General features: G+C 33.9%; 1 pseudogene; it reads right to left on the reverse strand.

Moving 5' to 3' along the window:
- Positions 1–453: 453 nt before the first annotated feature.
- LOC107801949 (caffeoyl-CoA O-methyltransferase 3-like) lies at positions 454–2,391 on the reverse strand (annotated as a pseudogene).
- Between the last annotated feature and the right edge of the window lie 5,577 nt (positions 2,392–7,968).

Here is a 7,968-nt window from a genome sequence, read left to right on the forward strand (position 1 = left end):
ATTATAATATAATATAATAATTGGTTCCGAGATACACTTGACTTTTATAATAAATGATTGTTATATAGAGGTCTGGTTGTAGTCATTTACTTAACCGATTAAACTAAAAGTAGATGACGTATATATAATATAATTGTATAATTCATGTATAATCTATATATATTAGTTCCCACTATCTATTTGTGTAAAGATCCTTTTTTCCCACTTCCCTTAAAGTGAAAAGTTTGCAATATTATTAAGTATATTTTCTTTCACGATTATCAGTTTCATATGAATCCAGAATTTGAAGTTAAGGGTGTGATGTAGACAACCTACTCTAATGAAAGTATTAGTGGCTATTTCTGCGGCTCGAACCCATCACCTATAGGTAATATGAAGATAATTTTACTGTTGCTCCAAGTCTCCCTTCAGACTGCGATCAGTTAGTTGGTAAAAATTATAATTACCTTGCCATCATCGGGAAGAGCCATAGCAGTAGTAAGCAGAGAATAATAACCATAAAAACACCAATTTCCATAGTATTCTTGGCATTGATGAGTTTGAGAATCATGCTCAAGAATTGGCCTTCATCAACAGAGGTGGTCATGATATTCCTGTTTTTCCAAATGGAGATTTTTATACTTAATTCCAACTAGAAAATTACCGCATTTAAGTATTCAATTTGATTGAACTAAAAGTTAAAAGGAAATTAGGAGAATTTTAATTACCAGGGGTGTTTTGCAGTAATTTCTCTTAGCTCTTTCGTGGGTTCAGGTTCTCTTGGATATACACTTGTGTCAAGAATGTACGGTTGAAACACAATTCAAACAATTAAAAAACTCAATATCTTCAAAAAAGATTTTTTTTAAGGGTAATCTTGGCGTAACCGGTAAAGTTACTGCCATGTGACCAGGAGGTCACGGGTTCGAGCCGTGAAAACAGCATCTTGCAAAAATACAGGGTAAGGCTACGTACGATATATCCTTGTGGTCCGGTCCTTCCCCGGACCTCGCGTATAGCGGGAGCTTAGTGTACCGGGCTGCCCTCTTTACGATATATGGTTTGTATGTAGTTTACCTAAACCTGTTTAACGGTCCGGGTTGACCCGTTTCCGGACCGGTAGTAACCCGAATCGGTCAAACCCGGTCAAGGAAAATCACTGTTGAACCGGTTAACCGGCTCGACCCGGTTCAACGGTGATTTTCTGTTTTCTGTTTTTTTAATTTTTAAATTCATTTGACCGTTGGTAACGGTCAACTTCCAATTTGACTGTTGTCCAACGGATATTTTGCAAGAATAGCCCTTTTTTGGGTAATTATTTTAAAAAATAACACTTTTAGTAATTACTAATTTAGCCCTTTAAAAAACTATAAAGTATAAATACACTTCCCTCTTCTTCATTTCTTCACTCATCTCTCATTTCTCAAACTCAAATTCTCAATTCAAGTTAAATCATGCCCCGTGATTCTAGAGTGCGCTCATATGTTTGGGAACACTTTGAGGTGGTAGAAGAAAATGAAGAAGTTCACAAAGTAAAATGCAAGAACTGTGGTCTTAAATCTTCATCGAAAGTGGGAGAGCACAGACTGTTTAAGGAGGCATACGAAGAGTTGTCTTGAGCATTCTCCAGAAATTCGAATTTAAGATTTTAAGTTGATTTGAGACAATTTATGTTATTTTAAAATTATTAGACATATTGTGCTTAATGTTTTAGTTTATTAGAATAATTTGAAATATTATTATTCAATGAAAAATTGAAATGAAACTATGAAAGCCTTTGAATTTAAAACTCCAGAAGATAGCCAAGAAGGTCATATTGATTATGAAGAATTTACTAAGGCAATGCAAAATATTTGAAGTTCTAGATTTATATTTAATAATTAAACTTTGAATTTACTCTTTTTTCATTAATTTAGTTGTTAAATGTAAATTTAATTTGCAAGTTTGAACTTGCAAAATATAAGTGCAATTTTTTTCCATCTTCATTGTATTCTATTATCTTAAATTCTTAATGAAATATTCAAATATAAGAATTTTAAAGTCTTTACATCCTTTATTCAAACACTCTTTTTATAAGATTATTTTTTTATTTTATATTTTTACTTTAGTTATACAAAATATTAAAAAAAAAAAAAATCACTAACCCGGTCCGACCCCTTAGGCCCGACCCCTTAGGCCCGGAACTGTTCCGGTTCAATTTTTGACCGGATGGGGCCGAACCCGTTAAGCGCGATTCTTAAAACGCGAAACCCCGCCCGGATTGATGACCGACATGTCACTTTTTTCTCGACCCAACCCGGCCCACCCGTTTGTCACCTTTAAGTTTACCTCATAAAGGGCATCACTTTGCAAAAGACTCTTGTGTCCAACTTCTTGGTGTCTTCCATTCTGGTTTTCACCATTGGTTGTCATTGCTGCTTGTGAATATTTTAACTAATATATAGTAATTTGTTTCTGAATTAGACAAATTTAAGGTAGCAACCTGCTTTTTGGGAAAATGAAAATGGTCTTCCATTTTGGTTTTCTCCATTGGTTGCCATTGCTGCTTGTGAATATTTTAACTAATAAAATGGCCAACCAAGGATAAAATGGTAATTTCACATAGCTGGTCTTAAATTGAATTTTTATTGCTCTGATGAAATACGTGTCCTTCCTTCTAGAATCCTCTTTCACTATTACTTTGTTAATCATCTACCATTTGCTACGAGTTCAAGCCGTAATTGTCTGTCATTAGTAGTAGTCCTCTCTCACTAATCTTTTCTTATACTTCAAATCTTCTTTTAGGAATTTTGCTTTTTATTATCTCTAGTCAGACTTTGAACACAATTATGTGTTTCACAAGTTGGGATAAACTTGTCTACTGCTTCTTGCTTAATGAACTCTTGAAGCAGCAATCGTCTACTAGGATGGAGTATTCTTGGAGATTTCGAAATGCTGAATGAAAATATTGAGGTATACCCTTTCAATTGTTATTTTGAAGGGTTTATATGTTATTTTTTTCTTTTTTTATTTATGATAGTTGGTCAGTCGAAGGTCGATTCTCTGCTAATTTTGAGGTATAACCCCTTTGAAACGTTGAATTTTTTAAGGTTTAAAACATGGAAAATTTACTAATTGTTGATTTAAAATTTTGATATATAACCCTCTTTTATATTTTTGTTTGCATTATCGGACTAAATTGTACATTGATTCCTCATTTATGCTCTTATAGTCCTGTTCTTTCGCTCACTAATTTTCGTGTGTTTTCATTGTTTCTATTTTGATTCTTCTTCCAACCTCCTCTTGAATGAGGTTCAAGGTTAATCCCATGATTAGAAATGGTAGCTTTTGTACTTTTGATTCTTTTATTTTATTATTTTAACTATTAAAATATTTTTAGGAATCCCATAATATGCATAGTGGGTTATCAATGCATAGTCAGTGCAGTGTATGTGATTTTAGGATCATAAAGGTGATAATTAGTGGTTAGTTTTTGATGAATCATTTTTATAGTTTAACTGAAAAAATTTGAGGAGACTGCGCGGGGGTTGTTTATCTTTACGCCATTTGCCTGCTTCAGTGGCTGCCATGTGAATAGCAAGAATAAGTCATTATGGATCAGTTACCTTACCTATCACGATTGTTGTTAAATTAAGAACTTCATACTGCATTTCAATATGAGTACTTATTTTCAATTCACACCTCAGAGTATTCATTCTTACCAAACAAAAATCATGGATTCAGTGGTACGATGTCTACCTATTTGAACTTGTAGGATGTGCCTGTCATATTTCAACTATAATTTAGCTTATCGGCGACATAACCAATGCTCACATAAGATATTGAAAAGTAAAATAAATGGTTTTATGCCTTGTTCTCTCTTTTCTTTTTAAAAAATATGGTTAACCTATTGACATTTGTCTATGACAATATATTCAAATCATACTGGTTATAATTGAACAATCAGTTATGCAAAAGAATAACATGTTGCGATATTTGGTACTACAACAAGTTGTAATTCAAGTTCATGATTTTCGACAAAAATACAGAATAATAATTTATGGAGTTAAGATTGTTATTCTTTTAATATAGCAAAAAGATCTAGGAAGAGATAATGTCGCGAATGATTACAATAGCACTTTGGTTTAAATTGAATTGACTATTTACTTGTTATTTCATTTTTAATTGATGTTCAAGTTGTAACTACATGTCTAATGATTTGCTATTCTCAATTACAGAAATCACATATGGCGGAGAAGAACACAATCAGCTCAAAATTTTCAAACATTTAGAGAAAAGGTAATTTACAGTTGAATACGACCTAAATACAAAGTTCATATGACTTAGAGTCAACTCATTAATTGTCTCCATGTTCTTTTTTTTATGGCTAAAAACTAAAAATATCCACTTGTTTATTTCAGTGATTGAGTTTAGAATAATGTATGTATGAATACTTCTTTCTTCTCCATTTAAAATCATTAAAAGTAAACTAAAAGTTGGCAAGTGTACTGATCATTCTCAAAAAAGTTGGCATGTGTACTGTTATAACTTGAACTTAGTGGGATCACCTTCCGTGAGTAAAATACTTATCTAGCTCATCTTATGAATACCACTTCTCTCTTGATAGTTTTCCTTATATTTTCTCAATTATTGAAGTTATCATCCTCTGAAACCTTCTCTACCTTACCTTATAAGTACAATATCTCTCTTTTGATAGTTCTCCTTCTCAATTACTGAAGTTATAACCTTTTCAGGTTGTATTTTGAGTCCTCTAGACATATTTTATTGTTACTTACATTTACTTTTTTCCTTGACACGCATAACATCTGGAATATTTGTAAATGCCTTTTCTTCTTTTACTTTTAGATTTATCATTATTTTTCTGTATATTCAGAACTTATATTTTTGCTGTTTGTGGATTAGTGTATCATTTTGTCTTATTTGTTTTCCATGTTATGTAGCCACATGTGCAAGTACAACTTATCTTTCTTCCTCCCTCCCTCCTTTTTTACCTCCCTAGAAATACTAACGCACATCCATAGTATTGTTCAGTTCTTCTGATGGAGTTTTATGTCTGTATTTTATGTCAGTTTTGTGTCTTACAGAATAAGATCATATATACTTCTAAAAGTATTTACTTTCGATATCCTTGACATTAAAAATTAATTAATGTAATGTATGCGAGATACAAATATTTATGTTCTACACTTCTACTTGCTTATGAAATTATTTTTTAGCTTTGGTTAATAATCAGTCCATGTACAAGGTTTCGAGAAATAAGGAATACATCAATGCCAACTTGAAAGTGGTGTTGAGGTTGATCCATGAGCACATTCAGATAATATCCTAAAATTTATGATCGACCAAATCAAGATTTTTGACCAGCTTTTTAAAAGAAGCTTTATACGACAATTCAGGACTTGTATTCATGTAATCGAAATTAAGTGACTCAGCCTACAAGCTACGTGACGTCAAGCTCCTTATAAGGTTTGGAGGAAAAGAATAGTAATGAAAGTCAGTAGGTTAGGTGTTAGACATGTGATTCACCAAAGTGCACCAACTTTTTCGACTTTGCAACTTAATAATTAAATGAGGATTCAATTATTTTGTTAAATACCGAATGATGATAGCTAAGATGCAAGTTTTGTCATGGTATTTGCAATGGATACTACTCTGCAGAATTTGAGAATAATGAACCTTGAATATTCTATATTTGGGTAATGAATATTGGGATTAGTCCTTTCATATTGGGTAATGAAATATTGATTACTTCATACGGCTTCTTTGACCATTCCAGTTGGATTCCCAAATGAATTCTCCAAAGCATTATTAGAGAATGAACGTCAGTTTAAATCAACAATGTTGGGCCCATACCCTGTACGGGTAATTCTCATCTAGTTATATATAGAAAACCAAAGGGACGTGACCATATAGAGCGGAGGAGTTGGTGTGCGTAAAATTAATGATTGAAAGTTGGTGAGTTTCTAGTTCTGTTCTTCCTCCTACAATTTCTGGGAAAATACATGTTGGGAATAAATTTCCACAGAAATAGTATTCACGGTAATAAAAGCGGAATAATAACGTAGCACCGAGATACGGTAATTAATAAAAAAAATAACAACGACACCAAGATTTTTACGTAGAAAATCCTTTTGAATAAGGAAAAAACCACGGCCCCGAGAGGAGCAACTGATATCACTATAACAAGGAATTTTACACTTTGTAGGTCCGAGTAAAATACTCCAAAGATTACTATAACACTCAAAAGAAATAACCCTCTTTTGATATTCCTACCTCACTACAATATCGCTCACTCTCTATTTTTCTCACAGACTATTTTCTTATACCATGTATGTGAAACCTCACTCTTTCTTCCTAACTCTCACATATATTTTTCCTCTGAGATTGGTGTGTAGAAATGAGAGCTGAAGCTCTCCTTTTATAGGTGCAGCCTCACTCTCTCACGTCTACTATATTTGATATTTTCCTTCTGCAGATTTGCAAATCCCATAGCCTACCATATTTGACATTTTTTCTTCTCTTTCATTTATGGTCTACAGATTTGTAAATCCCATAGCCTACCATATTTGGCATTTTTTCTTCCATTTTATTTATGGGGATGGACCCCACAAATTTTCCTCTCCAGACCCATTCACCTGAAGGAGGTAACACCGGACTTCTAGCTTGAGTGCATGCCGACAAGTTCTTTGCACAATTCGAACTTGTCTCTTGGTACCACCTTGGTCAATATATCTATGGGATTCTCACTTGTAGAAATCTTCAAGATTTTTATTGATTCATTCTCTACCATTTCTCGAATCCAGTGATATCTCACGTCGATGTGTTTGGTCCTTGTATGGTACATGGAGTTCTTGCTAAGACCTATTGCACTTTGACTGTCACAATAGACGACATACTCCTTCTGATGCAATCCAAGTTCTTGAAGGAACTGTTTCAACCATATCATCTCCTTGCCAGCTTCAGTAGCGGCAATATACTCCGCTTTAGTTATAGAGAGTGCAACACACTTCTACAACCTCGACTGCCATGATATAGCTCCCCCTGAAAATGTAAATAAATATTCAGTAGTGGATTTTCTGTTATCAATGTCACCTACCATATCGGCGTCTGCATAGCCCTTCAAGATTGGATCAGATCTTTCAAAGTACAAACAATCTCCCGCGGTACCTCTCAAGTACCTGAGTATCCACTTAACTGCTTCCCAGTGTTCTTTTCCAGGATTTTCAAGAAACTTGCTGACAACACCAACTGCGTGAGTAATATCAGGTCTAGATCTAGTGCATACCATTGAATACATCAAACTTCAGATGGTAGAGGAATAAGGAACTTTAGTCATGCTTTCCTTTTCCTCCATTGTTAGAGGACATATCTTCTTGCTTAACTTTAGATGACTAGCAAGAGTTGTGCTAACTGGCTTAGCATTCTTCATGTTGAAGCGTTCCAGTACACGTTCAATGTACTTCTCCTGAGACAGCCACAACTCTCTGCTTGTTCGCTCTCGAGCTATCTTCATACCCAGAATTTGTTGTGATGAGCCCAAGTCTTTCATACCACATGACTTGGACAAATCTCCCTTCAACTTTGCGATCAACCCCTTGTCTTTTCCTACAATTAACATGTCATCCACATATAACAACAATATAATAAAGTTATTCTCAGAAAATCTTTTGAAGTATACACATGAATCAGAATAGGTCTTTATGTATGTTTGACTTTTCATGAATGAGTCAAACTTCATGTGCCACTGCCTTGGTACCTGCTTCAATCCATAAAGTCTCTTATTCAATTTGCACACCATGTATTTCTTTCCAGTTACTTCAAATCCTTCTGGCTGCTCCATATAAATCTCCTCTTCTAAATCTCCATGAAGAAATGCAGTTTTCACATCCAATTGCTCCACTTCAAGATCTATGCTAGTTGCTAAGCTCAAAATTGTTTGAATAGAAGTCATTTTGACAACAAGTGAGAAAATTATATCAAAATCAATAC

This window comes from Nicotiana tabacum, chromosome 12 (genome assembly GCF_000715075.1).
Source record: "Nicotiana tabacum cultivar K326 chromosome 12, ASM71507v2, whole genome shotgun sequence".
NCBI lineage: Eukaryota > Viridiplantae > Streptophyta > Magnoliopsida > Solanales > Solanaceae > Nicotiana > Nicotiana tabacum.